Below are 21047 nucleotides of genomic sequence, written 5' to 3'. Positions count from 1 at the left end.
TTTTTTTTGTTAATTTGGAAAAAACAAAGTGACCCCCAAAAAATTTTTTTCCCAAAAACAAAGGAAAAAACATACCCAAAACGGGGAAAAAAAAATTTTGTCTGAAGAAGTGGAAGCATCTAAAATAAAGTGAGAGTCTCTGTTATCAAAAGCTGTTCTAAGAGACTTGGTTCTCTTGTGTAAAAAAACTGGAGTCATTCCTAATTTATTAGACACCTCTTGACTATTTGTCAAAATATCCCAGTTATTGAGAATAATATTCCTAATGGGAACAGCATCCCTATAAATAGGGATAGGAAAAGCAACCGACCAGTCTCGTACAGGGGTCTCAGGAGAGGGAGATACTACAGTGGATGAGGGAATATTATTGGGATCTGAAGGAACAGTACCAAGCAAGGAATTTGTAACAGACGGGGAAGGAGCTACAAGTTCTGTGTGTCTTCTAGGTGTAAAGCCCTTGGAAATAATGGGGGGAAATTTAGATGCCCTGGCCTCAGAAACTTCAGTAATGATCCTATCTAGTAGAAGTGGAGGATAATTTCTTTCCACCAGCAACAATTTTAGGATATTGCATTCAGTAGCAAAGTTAATATCATCACTAACAAGACGGGGAATACGAATAAATTGACCTCTTGCCATATTGACTTTCATGAACAGAGGATGCATACTAGTGAAATCTAAGTAGTTGTTTCTAAAAGTCTTTTCTATGAATAGTGGACTTCCAAAACAAATTGGAGGAATCTAAAGAAATGCAAGTATCCAGAAAATCAGTATAGTATCGTATAGTATCTCCCTCTCCTGAGACCCCTGTACGAGACTGGTCAGTTGCTTTTCCTATCCCTATTTGTAGGGATGCTGTTCCCATTAGGAATATTATTCTCAATAACTGGGATATTTTGACAAATAGTCAAGAAGTGTCTAATAAATTAGGAATGACTCCAGTTTTTTTACACAAGAGAACCAAGTCTCTTAGAACAGCTTTTGATAACAGAGACTCTCACTTTATTTTAGATGCTTCCACTTCTTCAGACAATACAGTTGGTATGTTTCCTTGTGGCACTTGTGTCACTTGTCCATACATATTCAAGGGCAGTGCTTATGTCTTTAAACACAATAATTTCAGAATCCAGGTTTATAGTAATTTAGATTGCAAATCTATGAATGTTATTTATACAGCAGTGTGCAATTCTTGTCCTGCATTCTATATTGGCAAAACCTCTAGAATGTTTTCTGCTAGAATAAAAGAACATTTGGCAGCAATTAGAAGGCATGATTCTAAAAATGCCCTTGCTAGGCATAGTTTATTATGTGATAATTTTGCAAGTTATACTTTTCTTATATTACAGAAGATAGATTCCTTCTTTGGTGACATCAATACACTACTTGAAGTAAAAGAATTAAGTTGGCAGCTTAGATTCAATTGAGATGCACCGCCTATATACATATACATATATATATATATATATATACATATATACACATATATATATATATATATACATACATCATACACACACACATATATATATATATATATACATATACACACACATATATATATATATATATATATATATACATATACACACACATATATATATATATATATATATATATATATATATATATATATATATACATATACATATATATACACATATATCCAGGCTAAGAAGAACAATAAGCCATTTTTCAGATATGTACACTGCGATGATGTGAGGTATTGCCAGCTATGCCAGGAGCAGTAGGGCAGTGGATGTGTAACATGCACCAGCAGAGGTAGCTGGAGTTTTGTACATAAGTATATGTCATTTGTATATCAAACTGATTTGTACAGGTACTTGTGTTGAAAATGTATTTGTACAGCTGCTTGTTTTAAAAATGTGCTATCAGTGGGTTCTACTGGACAGAAAATAAATACACCTGTATGTCAGACTGTATTGTAACTGTTGAAATGAATATAAGAGGGGATACTAAAAGAGAAGAGGTTAATCTCAGTCCAGCTAACTTTAAAAACGAGTCTGAAATTAAAATGACCTGGTTTAGGCCATAAAGATTTTATCTTACAGTTTTGACTGCAGCCAGAGATGAAATGTCTGTGAAAACAAGGACTAGAAATCCTACTGTATTGCCCTTAGGGGTGAACTAATTGATAACCTGGAAGGGTGAAAGTTTTGAAATGGTTTTATATCTTCCAGATGCTATAACACATCTCATCAAAGCTGAGTGTGTGTGTTTTATTGACACATGTGCTTCTGGTTCAGTTGTTAGTAAAGCGGGAAGTATGTGAACCATAGTCAGATGAGCAGATGTATGCAATGTCATTCTGTAATCCAACACTGAAATGTTTTAATACTAGATGAGACAGAAGTCTCAGAGCAGTCTGTTTTTGAAACCTGATAAAGAAAGAAGGCCACTCACCCACTTCACCTTGCCTTGCTTTACTAAGTAAGTAGGAAACAGAAATTATTTAGGTCAGGAAAATATATTGAGATTAGTTAAGTACTGTTTTTCTGTATCTGTGTGTATCTGTCCATCTGTGTCATTTTTAACATTTCATGTGATTGAAACTCTGCTGTTTATTAGAAATAGATATTTAGTATTTTCGTGTTATTTTATTATTAAATATATTTAAATGTTTCATTGTGGCTGGTCTTTATAGAATATTTTCACCTTTGAGAGTACTTATATTTATTTGGTGACACTGTGGCCGTTTCTAAAAGCCTTGCTGCATTGGTCAAACACTACCATTTGTATTAGTATTAATTTTACTCAATATAATTGGATACACTTGTAACAGCCTTAAAGTAGCTGGCTGGTGGCAGTGAATCTACCTTATAGTCTGGGCTGAGGAAGCAGACCTTGTAAATCTGTGCCAACTTTTCCCAGGTGTGTGTGTGTGTGTGTGTGTGTGTGTGTGTGTGTGCGTGTGTGAAAATCAAATCTCAAAGAGTGTGTGCGTCAGCTACTTGGAGTAGGGACATAGAGCACTGGTTTCACAGAAAGGGTGGTGGAGGACTTGGCTTGGAACACTCAGCTGAGGACTCAACTCTACAGCTGTGCTAGTGTGAATTGTACTGGGGACCTGGAAAGAGAGAGAGAGAGGAAAACCCAACCCCCAGACCTAGTGTGTTCCCTGTGTGCTCTCAAGGGAAATTGTGCTAGTACAGAGAGCTACATCTGAAAACAGTGTGTGCATTTAATTCTGTTTAAAGTGAACGTCTCTCACCAGTGTCAGTGGCAAGGATTCTGGCTCATTGATTATTGACCCACAGCAGGGATGTCGCACATACCTTTAAAGTGAACACCCAACAGTGTGCTGATCTAATGGTAAACTCTACTTCCTATACTAAACTGGGGGTATAGCAAATTAGATAGTCAATAAATTTATCTCCAATTTCACCCCCCATCACTTCTAGTTCCACCATGAAATACTCTCAACCATTTCTACCCTAACAATCACTGAAGACCAGGGTCTTACTGCTCTCCAGAGCTAAAAGCACTGCATCAATAGGACCTGATAATATCCCCTAAATGGCTTGAAATTTGATCTGTCAGGCGGCAGGCCCATTAGAATCCTTGTTCAACCACAGACTCCAGACAGACTTTATCCCTAGGAAATGGAGGACTGCAACAGTCATCCCTTTACACAAAGGGAGACCATCAACAGATTCAGGGGAACTATGGACCCATAAGTTTGACTAATCTTATATGCAAGGCCATGGAAAGAATTATTGTGGACCTGATAAACAAAGACATAGGAAATCTTCAAACACTAGAACCATCCCAGTTTGGTTTTATCAAGAGCAAGTCATGCCTACTAAACTTGATGGCCTTCTTTGATAAAGTCACTATAGCCATGGACGTGGGCAAAATGGTACATACTGCCTACCTTGACCTAGCAACGGCATTTGACATAATACCTCACAGAGGCATTATAGACAAACTGACAAATTTAGGCATAAATTCCTGTGTCACCCAATGGATAGCACACAAAGTTAGAGTCGGAGAATCTACCTCCATCAACAAGCCTGTCACTAGTGGTATCACACAGGGCTTGGTACTGGGATCTCTCCTGTTTGGAATATATTTCTCTGAAGTCAAGGCAAATGTAGTGGGCCTTTGGCTGACCAAATATGCTGATATTTGCAAGCTGGGTGCAATCTCTGAATCTCCCAAAGATGTAGATATCCTCTAGAAGACTCTGACAGAGACAAATAACTGGTGCCAGAACCATGGCCTAAAACTCAATGCAAAAAAATGCATAATTATGGCCTTTGGGAGGATGATCACTCCTGCAAATTATGAAATAATACTCCCCTAAAACTAGATTCAGTGGCAAGGGACTTGGGGACTCAGGTTGACAGTAACCTGAATTTTGATTAGCATGTGTCCGAGGCAGTGAAAAAATCCTTCTACTTGGTGCAACTTATAAGTAAGGGCATGGCATCCAGATCTAAGGAGAGCATAGTCCCACTATACTCAGCCCTCATTAGACCAATAATCAAGTCAATGCACCCTTCGGCATGTACCTGACCAGACACTGGCAACAAGTGGAGTGGCTGTAGAGGTTCCTCACTAAAAGAATATATGGTGTAAATAATATGTCCTATGAAGACTGCCTCAAAGCCCTGTCCCTGTACTTGGTCTCTTACAGACTTCTGAGGGGGGAACTATGCCTAACCTACAAGGCATTCTGCGATCCAGCCCTGATGGATCTACTACACATTTGCAAAACAAACAGCCCTAGAATTTCCCGATTTAAGGATCTAAACCTAGTGTGTGAGAAATAAAACATGTTGGAGGGACAGGTACGCATGTCAGAGATTACCCTCTCTGGAACAGACTCTCCATTCATGTGAAACACATCGCTCCCCACTGGATTGGAAATCACAAATTCACCCTTGGCTTGTATGGCCAGTGGTCCTTATGGATGGGGGAGATTTGTAGATGCCCTGAGACACAGGCATATACCAAAGCCATTCTAGCACATGGGCACTGATATTTAGTAAAACCAAGGCATGAATGGCTAGGTTTAAAATGACTATAGAGCTGTTAGCCTAGTAACCTCCTATGATTTGATGAAAATAAGTGGCATACTATGCTCTAATTCAAAAATTACTATGTGGTTCCACTACATAACAATTACATCTGACAATATGTTCCACAAGATGGTTAAATCTTAGAATGGCATGCTTGTAGAAGAGATTATGCCTGTTAGCCACCATTATGTGGCACAAAATATTCTATGGATGATAATAACTAATAGATATACCTTCAACTTCTCTTTGGACAGCAACTTTTGTACCCTGATTTAGGCAGTTAAGCTGTCAATAACCCAGTGGCCAGCTTGCATGTGATGCCATGGTAGAGAAGCTGAATGCAAAATTATGTAATGTCTGTAGTTTTATTCTATCTTATTTCATACTGTAAACCATTTGTAAGTTATAGTTAAACTTTGTAAAATCTGCAGATGAAACTGCACTCTGAAATGATATAGATACAATATTGTAACAGTAATATGAGATTTGTATTTGTTCATTTTAGAGGAAAACAGTTCTGAATGAGGAAAGACTTGACTGCTTGCTGGCAATTGCAGGGAAGGTCATCTAAAACCCTGTGGTGCACGCATACACGCACACACAAGCTTAGGTCAGGGTGTGTGTACATATAAAAGAAAATGTAGAAAGTGTAAGCTGCTGGAAAGGTAAAGGCAGATATATGCCTCCGAAAGCGGACGGACATTACAAGGTACATCATAACCAGAACTTGACTTATGACAACACTGGATACTTCTATCTTTACATTGCTGGTCTTTTCTCTACCACACTCTTCAGTGCTGTATTATCTGGAAACAGATTGGGGATCCTGCACTTTACATTTTCACTGCCTTTGGACTGACAGCTTTCCAGATAGTAATCTTGCAAAATACACAGGGAACCTTTATTACGACTCCCTCACGTAAGAGGAGCAACACAAGACAGCATGCTTGGCAAATAAACATTCCTCAACTTCTCCAGTATTCCCAGTCATTCTTATATAAGAACATTGGCTATGATGGAATAGGAACAATCACATGACACTTCAGTGTTTAGAAAAGCCTTGGCTTTGCTTCTTTGACTGTTCTGATGAAGTCCTGATAACAATAGGATGAAAGTGCTAAACTTTTAATAAATACAGTGATTTTGGAGAGGCATTTTAAGCACTGTTTTTTTTTTTGCTTATTGGTTATTTTTCTGACATCTGCAAATTTTGGAGGTTGTTTGGTAATTGAGAAACACCAAGCAATGCCCAGCCCTGTGTAACTGTGCATGTTTATTAAACTACATTTTATCAGCCTAAATCTTTCAATGACACATTGGAGATCTCTTTCTCGCCCCCCAAAAAATATTAATATAGGTAGCCATGAATGAATGAATTAATTAATATAAGCACTCTCCCAAAATAATTCATGAGTAACATAAAGAGCCCCTCACTGACAAAAGGTTTTTGGCAGATGTATAGCTAAGGTTGGGAAAAGGGGGAAGTCACTGCCCCCCAGCTGCAAGGTACTAGGAGGCATGATCATGTGAGGTACAAGCTATAGTGAGCTGCTACATGCAGGGTCTTTTTTTGGTCTCTGTCTGAATGTGGATGACTATAACAGCATGCTAATCTCACCTTATTGACTGATGTTAGGATTTTTATTCTAGATTATAATGTATTTAGCTTGCTAAAATGTCTTCACTGACTGGAAATATTCCACTGGACTTTGTCTTGCTGCCTAACTTTTCTTTCAGGGGAACATGTAAGTGCATTTGTCTTAATACATTTGTGATCTAAGTGACGTTACTATACAACTTGATAAATTATTTCACCTGACAGACTTTCCATTGTGTAATGTGGCAATCAAACAGTTCTTGTGGAAATACAAGTAGAACTTGGCTAGGCTTGTAAGAGCCCAAGGGCCATTAGCCTAGTAACTTCCTATGATCCTATATGATGCAGATGTGGATGACATCCACCAGAAAAGCTGAAGATACTGGACACTGTTGGAGTGTCATGGCTAATATGCCATTACAATGCTGCCTGAAAGGCTGAGACAATACCAGTAAATGCTATACTGGGGTACTGCTCTCCATTTTCAGAACAAGGGCATAGGAAAGAATGTTCCAGTAAGAGACAGATTACACTCCTCTGGATTCCTAGGAAAGCACCAACCATGGTGCTGGAAAGGAGAACCTATCCATTAGTCAACCTCTGATTTAGGAGGAGCAATGTAGGTTATATCATGTTTGTGGAACATGGGATTAACTCGTTATCCTTGCACATATACTGGAGGAGTTGTGGGAGTTTGCTGAAACTGTCTACATGTGTTTTGCGACTTGGAGAAGGCATATTATGCACCCTAGAATGCCTTGTGGGAAGTACCAGTACAAAAGAGGTTCCAGGGCCAATACAGCATGTTCTTTGCTTCCTGTATTCACAGACTAAGAACTGCATCTACAGTATCGGTATAAAATTAGGGTCTATAGTAGATCACGAAGTTTTAAAACATTGAATCACTAAAGATCGACCTTTAGTGATCGAAGTCTTAAAACTTCGAATTGTTATAAAATTATTGTAAAAAGAAAAAAACAAAACAAACAAAAGGGTGTAAGCAGGGGGGCAGGCCCCCTGGCACCCCCCAGCTCTTTAAATATACCAACTCCGACATCGTGCTGCAATGCAGGAAACTGAAATCTTCCATTTCTACACTGTATTGCAATCTCGGAATTGGTATTTTTAAGTAGCAGGGGGTGTAGGGTGCAGGGGGGCTTCCCCCCTGCATAAAACTATTTATGATAGTTTGCCTGTTTCGGTTTTTTTTTGGATTGCAGAACTTCAAACTTCGACCATATGGTATTTGGAGTTTGAAGTTTTCGTTCCGATAATATAGACCCATAAAATTATATTAACTCAACATGGGCCTAGGATTTCACAACCCGTATGTCTTTATCTCTATGTTGCGGTTTACATGGGAGAGGATATCAAAGTGCAACTAAGGTCTGGTGAATATCCAGTTTGGGGTCATGAGGGATGCATACATATATATATATATATATATATATATATTCTTTTTTTTTTTTTTTTTTTTTAAGATGATGCTTTCCTCTTATTTTCAAGTGAGTGTGATCTCCATAATACACCAGAGTAATTTATTGTTAAATGTGAAGAGAGTGGATGAAAACTGGTATTTCTAAATCAGAGAGTGTGGTTCTCTCCTGGAAAAGAGTGAGCTGCACTTTTCAGATGAAGGTAGAGGCACTTACCACAGATGGAGAAGTTTAAGTATCCTGGGGTCTTGGTCACAAGTAAAGGATGAAAAGATTGACCAGTGGGCTGTGTCAGCAGTGGCAGTACTGTAGAAATTGTATAGGACTGTGGTGGTGAAGCAAGACCTGAATCATATATGACAAAGTTCTCAGTCTGACAGTCTATTTACCAGTCCTCACCTATGGTCACAAACTTTGGATTATGACTAAAAGGATGAGATCACAGACGCAAGTGGCAAAAATGACATTTATTTGCAGGGTAGCTGGACTTTATTATGACAAAGTGAGGAAAATGGCAGTCCAGAAGGACTTCAGAATACAGCCACTGGTCTTTGATATGAAGAGGAATCAGTTGATGTGGTACACATACCCTCTCAAAATACCCCTGGTTACCGTCCACTGGAAGTGTACAGGCACAGCCCACTGGGAGGAGGCCCCAGGGCATGGAAAGATTATACCTCTTAGCTTGACTGTGAGCTCCTAGGGAATGTCATAAATGAACCGGACACTGCTGCTAGAGACAAGAATTTCTGGTCTATATGGCTTAGCTTACTTCCACTTGGACAGCTTATTTAGAAAATGTTGACAAGGCTCCATATTGCTACAATTTTCTTTGGCCTATGGCTTGGGTAGTGGTTTAAATGGGTCCATTTGGATCAGCTATTTGTTTATGCAGTTAGCAAGCAAATCACAACAGTACTTCTTTTCAGATGTTCTCTTCTTATACCTCTGATTTTTAAACAATTACTGTCCCTTATAAAAGTACAATGTTTTAACCCTTGTATGCCCCAAGCTCAGACTTTGTATCCTAACATCACACCTTAAAAGGTTTCTTCTTATCGTCAACTGCATCAATGGTCAGTTCTATGTTCATATGCCTATACAGAAATATAATATAAATTTTTAATATAAAAAAAAAAAAACACACACCAGTGATCATATCACATTGCGTTGTGTAGTGACCTACAACACTAAATTAACAATGAATGTGTTAAGTCAGAAATTAATATATGGTATCTCAATTGTATTAATAATCTTGGCTTTTTATGACGATGTGTTTGTGTACAGAGCTGTATTAATTACTAGCACATATATGAAATGTTCATATTTTGTATATTTTATATTTTGGCGGCAGAGCTGCACATGTTTTAAATTTGTTGGAAAGGTAGGAAAAAAAACAAAGTAAAATAATATTAGACCCAAACCTCATCCCTGGGGAACCCCCGATACAAAAGGAAACAGGTTAGAAAATTGTTCTTGTACTTTTAACATGTTGTGATCCTTCCATTAACTACTGTTTGAGCTATTCCATCATATTATTTATTTGTAGCTTAATGATACATTCAGCTAATGCACAGTGTAGAATACTATCAAATGCCTTAGACAAGCAACAAACACAATATAGATTCTAATACCCTCATTAGGAAGCCTTACTTGCTGGATCATAAAATTAAACTAGACTAGTAAAGATTTATCTACCCTTTCTGAAACTATGTTGATTGACCTCTACACTATTTTCCAGCTTGTTCGCTATCCTTAGTATCATAATTAGGCATTTTCAAATGATTTACTAAGCAGCAATGTTAAACGTTATCTGTCTATAGTTAAGGCACCAAAACATATATACCATCACCATTTACTGGGACAACATGAGACAACTTTCAGGTGTTAGGTACTCTTCCAATGTGTATGTAAAATAATGTAATCAATAAAGGTGTGAGAACATTTGGAAAACTAGTAATGAAGTTTCCAGGTATACTAACGAGACAAATACTACTGTTCAGATTTCTTGCACCAAGAAGCTGAAAGGTATGCCTTAACCATTATGCTAACGCCCATAATTGGAGTTGTCTGCCACACATACTCGACAGTATGCGCCATACATTCAAACAAGTGCTTTGAACCCAAGTCTGCAGAACTGCTCACAGTATTTTACAGTCATTACCACTACACCACCACTTCAAAGTATCTGTAATCCGTACTCAAACTCTGGATTATCTCCGATGTTACATTTTACTGCATTAACACATTGAGCCATAGAGAAAAGTTCAGAATGAGAAAAATGTCATTTCATTGGTTAATCCGTCATTTATTTTTCATGTAACCTTGCATCTATGGGCCAGAGGTGCCAATAGGAATTCTGCTGCTTGATGCAGTAGCTGAATACATCATTGAGCTACAAATAATCTGGCATACGTCTTGAACTTTAATTTAAATAGCAAATAGACAAAAAAAGCTCCCCTTTCCTTTTAAACTATAGCAAATTACAAACCACCATACCTCTCAACCTCTTAGAGCAAGAAACCTGGATGGAATAAGTCATATGAAATGGGGGGGGGGGGGCAAAGGTCTAGACTATAAATAAGGACATTTAAAAAAATATATATTACTCATACAAACTTAAAAAATTGATAGAATAAAAGGTTTTGCATTAGCATGAATTTTCTGATGGGGGTGAAACTCAAATTCCTGTCAATATTTTCTGAATTCAATTCTCAATAATTAGTGATTTGCCAGAAAAACAAAACTTTATCAGGAAAAGGAAATAAATATAAGGCATAAATATAGACAGGTGAGAGCTGTGCAGTCGCTACTACAGTACATGTCCCACATAACACTTGCAAAATACTGACTGCCATCTGCTCCCCCCAACACTTTGTACTGGGACTGCCGCTCTCTTTACCCCCTCCTAGCTATATCTCAGATGGTCATTCACCCTAGTTCAGTGCGTTTGCCATGTCATTCCTATGTAACTTTTCCCTCACAATTTTTATTTTTGGAAGATTTGGTGGCTACTTAGTTGACAGTAGTGAGAGTTCTGGATTTTTATTCAAACCATCATTCTCAATATCTTCGATCAGAAACTCAATAACGCCCATAATGGACTCCTGTAAACCGGAAAGCTCGAGTAGTAAACCTATGCTGGTTCCACAAACGTGTTTCCGTGATTCATGCACAGTTTGTTTTTTATTTCCGTGTTTTTGTGATTCATGTACAGTTTAGTTTTCCTTCTCAAAACACGCGTCTTGAATGGACTACTCCCCTACCTTTCAACCTCTTAGCGCAAAAAATCTGGACAAAGCCTAACATAATGGGGAACAAAGGTCCAAAATAGGGACACATTAAATATTGCTCTTATAAACTTTGAAAGTTTCTATCTTCTATAACATGATTTGTGTTAGCGTGCATTGTTCTGAAGGATGTGAAGTCTGAAACTCAAAATTACGTGTGTGCGAGCAGACAGCTACGTCTTTTGAAACCGATCTATTTTGCGCAAATGCCAATCATGATAGGATACAGAAGGTTATGTAAAAAGAGAGGGATGTTTTGTATGAAACGAACAAGTAACAAAATACAATTGAGATAACGAAATCTGGAGTCTACTCAAATTCCTTACGGCGGAAAAGAGTGCACATTATACGCAATCAAAATATAAATATGCATACACGTTGTTTTCAATGTACAACTATAAAACAAAAATAAAGGTAAAAAATGGAAGGTACCCAATAAAGAATGATATAAAAATACCGTCCACCTTTTTCTTGCCTTTGGGGAAGAAAAGGGAAAGGTTTAGTACTTTATCCAACGGCCAGCACCATTCCCTACTAGTGATCAAACAACGAAAAGAATGTGAAACGCTACCGTTGATAGTACCCCATTCCTCGAGACACACCCTCCAGGTGTGCACAGGACGACCGACGGGAGCGAAATCAAATTCTTAATCATCCCCCTCCCCCTGCTGGTTAAATGGAGTTAGTGGAACAGAGACAGAAAAAAAAGAATGCAGGCGAGCAAGACACTTATCATGATTGGTTTTTATAATGAATGGGAGGGAAAGCTGCTTAGTGGCTCCTCCCACTTAGTTCAAACCACAGTGTGCCGGTCAATTACGCGGAGAGAGTTTGTGAGTGGGATTTGGTTACTCTTCCGGGCTGTGGAGCAAAGGACCCGTGCATGATTTTGTATTTTTTGTGTTCCTATATTTGAAATAGCAGTTGTCACGGACTCGGGGATTTATTTCTGTACAAAAGCAAGCCGGAGAGTGCCTTATTCTTTTCCAGCTCAGGTAACCTTGTTTCTTAAGTCAAGAGGCTTTTAGTAGTGGTGCCATTTGTAAGCAGCCGGGATAAAAGGGTGTGTGTGTGTGTTAGCGTGTCATTGTACCAGCTACTGTGGATATCATATTTGTGGGGTTAGAAGGGAAATAGCACATTTTTAACTATCTGCTTTTTGACATCCCCGACATTGGTAACTAGGTTGCCGTTTTATGTAAAGTTTGCAGTGGTACAGGAAGTGCCTCGCCTGGTGCTTTAGCTTGTATCGGGTGCTGGGTTGAAATTTAGGAGGGGTTTGGGAGGAATAGTATTGTACTTTTTCTTAATGCTGGACTGCTTTAAACTGCTGACAGTTATTCCAAATTCAACTGTTCTTGTTTTACGTGTATCAAATACGTAAGCGTTAAACCTGTGACCAGAAAATATGAGCTAAGAAAACGCTTCATTAGCACTTTACATGTAGTTAAGCGTTTCATATCGTGCAGCAAAGGTACGTGGTATCTCTTGCCACAAGACCAGTGATCTCTTGTCGAATCTCCCCGAGCGCATTAAGGTTTAATCTGCAATGGGTGCAGCAGCCGTAGGGCCACCTTTTGTTATTTGAAGTTTATTAAGTGGTGGCGACAGAGAGCTTTTTGTGTAAGCGGAATTACTCAACAGAAATGGTGAAACATATTTGGCTTCCGCCCTCAAGAGCTGACTTTTATTGTACTTCCTCATTCATTTGTAATAATAAAAAAATGCTTGCTTAGAAGCCACATGTGGTCTGTCTTCGCACTTCGCGTGTATGGTTCCCACCAGTGGCGGCTCCCACGCTGGGGGAGACGCGGGCTACTGTAGAAGACGGGTGACTGGGGCTGGTAATGGGGTGGGGGGTATTTAAGGTGTGATTAAGACCTACAACAGCAGATTTAAATCAATATACATATCTTAAAGCACGATAGACTCCATTCACGTTTAAGCTGTCATTTGGTTTTAATGAGTGGTGGGGATTAGGGTGTTGTAGTTTGTGTTGAAGTCTCTTAGTGTGTGCTTTTGGTGTGCAGTGTTTCTCCTTAAGTTGCTTGATCTGTCTTTACTGAGGCAGGCGTGTGTGCCCCACCCAGCCTACAGTGAAGCGAGACGGGCTGGTATTAAATGACGGAGACGAGATGGTTAATCTGTTTAGTATTACATGTACACGGCGACGTTAAAAGTGCTGTACCACCCTCCTTGCTCCGTGGTTGTTACATGGCAGCCCCACCCAGTTTAGGAATACCAGAGACGTACAAAAACGTGCATGTTCATGTATGACACGAGCACTCACTTTAACTCATTTTATTTTTTGTTAGTTTGTTCAACAGTTAATGAAACGGAAGCCCTACCTACTGGCTCTCTAAGTGGTGAGAGATACTGACCTTATTATAGAACGGTTATGTTTTTCTTCGTTAATGTAACGGGGTTAAATTTAGGACGTGCTAACGATAGTCTTCCTGTTATACTCTTTTCCGCTTGGGAGTGAGCAAATCCACTTAATCCAGTTAGTGGTATTATGTGCACATTTGCACAAAGATACCTGGTGGGCTTTGTACATATCAACTGTATGTCATGGTAAACGTTACTCACATTACAAGTTCTGTGCTGTATCCCATTTAAAGTGACTCATACTTATTATTCGATTTTTAATATGCTAAAATGATACAGAATCCTGTCCTCTGTACCAAAATATTTTTGTTGGGTATATACAACTTTTAACCATGTTGCAAGCTTTCCTTTTAGAAATGTTCCCCTTTTTGCCTACTTGATCCACATTGCGAGAAGTAAGGTTCATTTCCAAGATAGAAGGTTGGAGAGCTGTGATGGGCTTGCAACATCCCTTAACATGGAGTTCGGGACGGGTTAATGTTGGTTGGTGTCAGTACCTTCCTATTTCATGTCTTGACTTCAGGGTGGCCAGTTTTTTTTTTAAAGTCGCCACTTAAATTATTTTTAGTGTTAACATTAATGTTTTTTCTTCATAGTTGGACAGTTGTCATGCTTGTAGTCCAAGCTGAACTGACATGCTCTACTTGTCTAAGCTGAACTGAATTAAAGTGTGTGGGTGGTGATGGGGCAGATTCAGGTTTCTCTTGCCACTTATGTTGGCTGTAGATTAAAAAAATTTGTTTCTTGAGCCCAAAGAAAGTTTTTTTTAATTTAGGTGCTTGTACGTGTCTGCTGTTTTTTTACATGTTGGTGCTTAGCATTTTAAGATTTTTTTAACTTCATAGTAGATGAAGTCTGGTTACCTTTCTGTGAAACTGTAGCACATCTTGCCATTCTTCGGGGAACTGGTTTCGTCGCTAACAAAGTCTTGGTTGAGTTGGTGGGGTGTTTTGTGTGCAAAATAGCTTGCACCACCTGTAAAATCTGGAAAAAATAAAACAAAGGCGAGGCCTATTATATTTATCACAACAGCATTGGGTTTCTCAACTAATTTTCACAGGTACCTGTGCTATGAGAATCTTCTGTCTAAAGTTCACAAATTGAGTCAAATATCTGCCTTTGATTTGATTTATGGAGCTCTCTAACATTATCAGCTGCTGGTGATGGTGCAAAAAAAAACTTGTAATTTGTGCCAGAAATCCTTGATGGTGGTTTCTCAGTTTGATTTTCCCCATATATGTCCAGTTTTCTTATTTGGATATGACTTGTATTTCTCTAGGTTTGTCTTTATACAGATGTCAGCATTTCCTCGAGACAACCTTTTAGTCCTAAACACGTGATTTCATACATGACAGTCTTTGTGCAGTCTCATCTTTCGTTTTCTTTATCCTCATTTCACATTAATATTCATCTGCAGGCTATTGGGCAAAACTTGTAAAAATGCAGTAGGTTAAGAAAATCCACCTTGGCTAACTAAGGTGCATTCAGACATTGCACCTAGCCTGTCGTGCAAAAGATTTTTTAGCAGTTGCACATAAAATAGCAGAGTTTGCAGCATAACTGGCTGTTTAAAACCAAATCTCTTTTCTGTGGAGGAGACTTAACAGTTCATTCAGTAATGTCTTGGCTTTATCGTTGTATAAAAGTGTTGGTAGGTCAATGTTTTGGTGAGCATACCAGGCTCTACTTGCTTATTCGCTAATAAACATTAGAGCATGCCTGTCAGTGTAATATCTTTGGAAGAGGGGCCTCCACCAATATCGACAAAAAACAGAAGCAGAATGGACACGAGAGAAGTAATTTTTAGTAACTAACTGCAGAAGTGCAACTGTATAAGTATTAATGATGCTGGACTGTCTGGTCTGCAAATTACATTTTATGGCAACATGTGCTGTTTAGGCAGTGGTTAGACGGCTGCATGCACTGAGACGTACCCAGTGACTTAAGTCAGTGGATTACAAGAACAAATCTCTTTGCTGAAAGGCTGGTAGAGATGCAAGTGCAGTCAGAGGTGGTATTCTTTTTTTCCTTTACACGAGTTGTCTTGTAGATTTGATGGTGTTGTAATGTTTACATGATCATTGCAGATATTTGTTCACATATATTTGTGTAAAGTGTTAATTGGGCATTACCGTATAATGTCGTTCATCCTGTTGTATCTTTACCCGGATTAGTCTCTCTTTCCAGTTTCAGCTTTGCACAGTGTGTAATGTGGTAGTTTTTTTGAACTTTCTGCCTGGCTGTATGCTGAGTAGTCGCATCTTGATCTAATGCCAGCCTTGAATTCTGTAACAGCATTGTCATACTCCTGGAACTATTTCTTTTTACTATGCTGATCTTGTCATACTCCTGGAACTGTTTCTTTTTACTATGCTGATCTTTCATGTGATTACATGCTACTGCACTTGCAGTAAGCAGTACCTGTACTTTTCAAAGTACGGTTTTGTTTTTCTGTAGAGTTTTGATATTTTCTCTTGGGTCTGTAGCTTGGTCTATTCTTTCCTATCTTCCGAGCAGATAGGAAGTATTTTGGTAAGCTTTCTGCTCTGCTACTTTTTTGTGTATTGTACAAGGTTTAGGGTTAAAACTTTCTGCCGCAAGCTTTAATGGGTGCACTTTTTTGCTTCGTTACCTGGGCATTAGGAGGGTCTTCATACTGTCTTAATCCTGTAGGCAGAAATTCTGTTTGTTTTTGTCTCGAGTGATGTCATTGGTATCAATTCAGTAATCTCTCACACACACACACCTTTGCATCAGATGCAGGCAAAATATCCACAGTTGCCATTTCCTCAGTTGAATGCATGTGGTGGATTTACGTTAACATCAGTATTTGAGGCTTTATAGGCGTATTTATTTATAGATATATAGATATATAGATATATATATATATATTTATTTTTTTAAACTTGCAATCATGCAAAGTAACAGAAGTTAACTAACTTTGGTGTGGGTGCAAAGCAAAATCATGTTTATCTTCATAAAGTGTACTAGCTAAGTTTAAGTCTAGATGTAGCTGAAATCAGTTGAAAATGGTATTTCCTGTGGTCTTCAGTACTTTACTTGCACCAGTACAGGCACACCAGCGGTGTGAATCTGCCTTACAGTCTGTAGCTTGGTATACCATTAATGTAGTCTATATGAAGTGAAATACACCACTGTCTGAAATTAGATTTTAGTAAAAGTCCAAAAAGGTTTTGGACTAATTTGATGAAGCTGTTGGATTAAAACAGGAAAGTTTGAAGCAGTCCTTGCTAGAGTCGCTCAAATTAAATTTAAAATGCTTCTCTTAAAAACAGAGAGAAGAAAAATCTTCTATCTCTGGTCAGGTGTAATAGCTTTGTAGTGAATGCTGCAGATTTCATACACACATGCAGTGGGAATACTACTACGATCAAGACAAAGTAACTGTCAACCCTGAGATGCTGTGGTGTTGGTGTGTTTTTTTTTTTTTTTTTGCATTGTGGGGTGAGGCTTAAAAGCCTTTGCAAATCTGCATAATATCGCAGCATGTCCATATACATGCAGAGTTTATTGGATGTATTAATTTCTTTGTAAAAAAGCTCTGCTTTGTTTTGCATGACTATTACACTCGTTGATCTCTTCAGTTGTCATTTCATGGTCTGGGTTATTGGACCTTCTGGGCATTGGCTATTTATAATCCTAATGCCATGAACTCTGCCAGTCAACAATGCATGCTTTTTTTTGGGGGGGGGGGCTGTAAATCTCACCAGTTTTATTGCCAGTGGCTGCTTCAGCCTCCCCAAGCTTGACTTGCTTTGATACAGCCCATAGAGTGCGGTTATTCTAGCTGGTTGGCCTTTGCATACTAAACCTCTTGTTTGGTGATTAAGATTCTGGAGCATTTAGGGGAGCTGGAGTTTATGGTTGAGGGGAATTGTTCATTCTTTCAGTGCTGATTCACATTTGGATTGAGACGCTAGTTTTTGGCAGGGAGCGTAGTCTAAATACCACCTTGAGTCTTGCCTGAAGAGGCTGCTAGCATAGTGACTAACCCGAATAGCAGAGAGAACACCTTAAGTGAATACTTTCTACCTCTGCAACTTGGGGAAATTGGCCAAACATTGGCTGCAGTCCTCACTTTGTGCTGCTGACAGGTTATGTACACTGGTGATCTAGTAATCTACCATGATGCTTGTTGCAAGCTGAGTGAATGGCGAGTGTTTTTTCTTTTATGATGGTATTCTGCAAATGGAACAATTTTGTTATTCTATAGCTCTTGTTCAAGGACTGTCCTTGTTTTTAAATAGTATCTGAAGTGTTTGCAGAGTGTAGTTGTCTTGTTTGCTGGTTCTGTACTGCTGCTGCCTGCTAAATGAAAATATACAAGTCACTCTAAGACTCTTGTAGCAGTTCTGTACAGTCACATTTCAAATGTAATTTTTAGTTGGAGTGATGGGTAGGATTTAAGCTCAAGTGTTTAGTGCTGTTTCATAATATTTCTACTGACCTCAAACTTTAGCTTTGTTATGACTGGTTAGGCTGGCAAAAGTTTATATAAGCACATTCTAAAAGAGGAGTTTAATTCTTTGTGGTGAGTGTGTTATAATTACAACAGGTATACAGTTGTGTGTTTTATCTTTTGTTTCTGTAGCTTCAGTCCAGTGCTGGCCTTTTTGATTCCTCCAAAGGTAATGGTCAACATACAGGTTATTGATAAACTGGCATATTTAGTGACTGGCGTATTTAGTGAAATAATTCTGCTTTATGAAGTGTTATTTTTATGGCTGAAAAGATTCCATGGACGGCTGCTCTACTTGACACTTTGAGTAATGCATTTGTCCCTTGGAAATAGGGTTATGGCTGCTGCTTATTCAAAAAAAAAAAAACTTCAGTTTTACTGAGGTAAAGGTATCTACTGAAATGTAGAAATGGGTTGCTTTTTAAAGTCATTTGGCCATTTATATCTGATGCCTACTTGTGATGAAACAGATGTACCCCCACCAAAAAAGATATTGATAGCAGCAAAACAAAAAAAAACTTGTAGGATTCTTTGGTCTAATATTGATTTCACATACCTACTGGAATGTTGCATAAAGTTGTTTTTTTTTTTTTATATATATACTGGACTTTGTAGTAACATTCCATTTGGGATGAATATCCATTTGCTTTTCTGTAGAGATTATCTGTGTACAGTGCTATCCTGACATTGGAAAAGATGTTCTCCATTGGTGTACAACTTTAAAATTCCAGATGTCCTCCTGTGGACTGTATTGCCTTTAAGTGAATGTAGGTATGGATGTTGGCATGCACAGGCTGTTTTAGTGTAATCAGGTTCCCGTCTAAATGCAGACATATATTTTGTAACCAAAAGGCTACCTACCCATGTCAAGTTTTCATTCAGTTGTGATGTGCTTGGATAATTTTTTAACAACTTCAATATGCAGAGCGGGGCGTAATTGCACCTGTTGGTGTGCTCAAAAGTGGCATAATTAGATCTTTTTATCTCCCGCTCTTGTAAGTCATAAACTTTAAGTGGAATAGAGCCTTTCTTTTGGATGATGATATGCACAATAATTCTCTTGTCTGCCATCATTTGGCGAGTGAAACAAACCTGATGAATTAACTGGAGAATAAGATGCTATGATGTTACCATAAGTTTCTTGATCAGTGAATAAATAAAATCTTAACACGAACCCAAAAACAATTTAACTTTACTGATCTTTTCAGAAAACTTGACATTGAAATACCCAGTTCTTATTGGCTGTAGTTTTAATTCCCATGCTGCAACTTGGTTAACAAAATTTACTGAACTATTTGTTTTTATCTCTTGCAATCAAACGTTTGTACCAAAAGTTTGCAGTGGCCACCTTGGGGGTGGTGCACACAACATAGCCGCCATTCTACTGTACAGCCAAGGGAGTGTTTCCTCTGTTTGGAGTACTGCCAAAAAATGCAGAGTTTGCTGCCACCTCGTGTACACTTCCACAGACTTGTGTAACTTGGTTAGGTGTGTGTGTAGTAATATATGCAAGATAACTGTGTAGTTGCAGTATTACTATCTTAACTGTAGATATTGGTTAGTACCACTGACTACAGAAGCTTAAGCTGTGGAAGTCGTGCTTGCACGAATGGTATTAGTAGGTATTTCAAGGCAAGCTCGCTTCCAACTATCCTGCAAGGCCAAGCCCCAAAAGTGCTATCAAAAGCTAAAAGTGCTGCATTGACTGGTTCTGACAACATCCCTGGAAGCAGCTTGTCGTTTTTTCGTGTTGGGACACCAGTCTTTGTGCGTTTTAGTTCAATCAGCTTTATTGCATACAAACATTACTACTGTTGAGTATTGACTCTAACTTAAGTAACTTTTATACAGTTGATGACTGTGATCTTGCATGCTTACTCCCTAGCTGCTTCTACAAAATGGCACTAAGGCTGTGCATGTGTGGGTTATATACGTGCATGTACAGCCTCGCATGCTTCTTAAAGATACCATTTCATTGGCCATTTTGGATCATTTCCTGTTTTTTCCAGCCCCCTGCTATAAAGCACGCTTTAGCGTGGAGTTGCCACAGGAGCACACTAGCAGCTGCGGTTAATCAAGGTTAAACTATTCGGGCAACCTAAAGTCCACTCTTCAAATTTTCCCTTAAAACAGCCTTCCTTGAACTGTACTGCTGATCTAACCAGCATATTCTATATCTAAAAAGCTCAGCTCTACCCGATTCTTAAGTAGACTATTCTCTATCTGTAAGCCTAGCACTTTGCTCCTCAAGTATTTTTTTACTTGATATAGCACTTTTATTATACATAGTACCCCACCAGCAAAAAACCCTTTTCGATCACCCACATCCCCCGGAGTCTTTTAAAGTCCTTGTCTATTCCTTCTAGCATGTCGAGGGATCAGTTGCTAGTGTCCTCTCCTGCTCAGCTAGTGAATCTGGGAATATTGAGGCAATGTTACAATTGTCTCATGTACATGGACAACCCTCTCCTCCCACAAAACACAAATACATGCGAGAGATGCAACTATATAGCCAAACTGGAGGCTGAGCTCTCTCAACATAGGACTGGTAAGACCAGACAGGAGGCACACCCAGTCTCACATAGTACTATCACAACTTCAAATCATACACGTAAATACACAGACATACTCGGAGGCTCTGATCAAAAATCTAGCCAAAACAGCAGAGGCCACCAAAGCAGACACCCAAACAACTGCCACCTCAGGACACAACACATGCAACACATAGACCACATAGTCAGTGGGCCAAACACAATGCCAGACACTCATCATTGGTGACTCCATAGTCACACACTGACGTCCCGCTCACCAGAT

General features: G+C 38.7%; 1 protein-coding gene and 1 long non-coding RNA gene across 2 annotated transcripts in view; one reads left to right on the top strand and one right to left on the bottom strand.

Moving 5' to 3' along the window:
• Positions 1 to 12089, bottom strand: part of LOC122805173 — a 163577-nt gene extending 151488 nt beyond the window's left edge. Inside the window, exon 1 of the long non-coding RNA XR_006365351.1 lies at positions 11830 to 12089. This is a non-coding gene — a long non-coding RNA (uncharacterized LOC122805173). The remainder of the gene's footprint in view (positions 1 to 11829) is intronic.
• A 126-nt stretch (positions 12090 to 12215) lies between these two features.
• Positions 12216 to 21047, top strand: part of MYH9 (myosin heavy chain 9) — a 1134272-nt gene continuing 1125440 nt past the window's right edge. Inside the window, exon 1 of the mRNA XM_044075327.1 lies at positions 12216 to 12360. The gene's annotated coding sequence lies outside the window, so the exon portion shown is untranslated. The remainder of the gene's footprint in view (positions 12361 to 21047) is intronic.

The sequence above is a fragment of the Protopterus annectens genome, chromosome 1.part1 (genome assembly GCF_019279795.1).
Source record: "Protopterus annectens isolate FY-2018-M chromosome 1.part1, PAN1.0, whole genome shotgun sequence".
In the NCBI taxonomy this organism is placed as follows: domain Eukaryota; kingdom Metazoa; phylum Chordata; order Ceratodontiformes; family Protopteridae; genus Protopterus; species Protopterus annectens.
The sequence above is the reverse complement of the archived record's forward strand: the minus strand, read 5'-3'. Positions and strand labels throughout refer to the sequence as shown.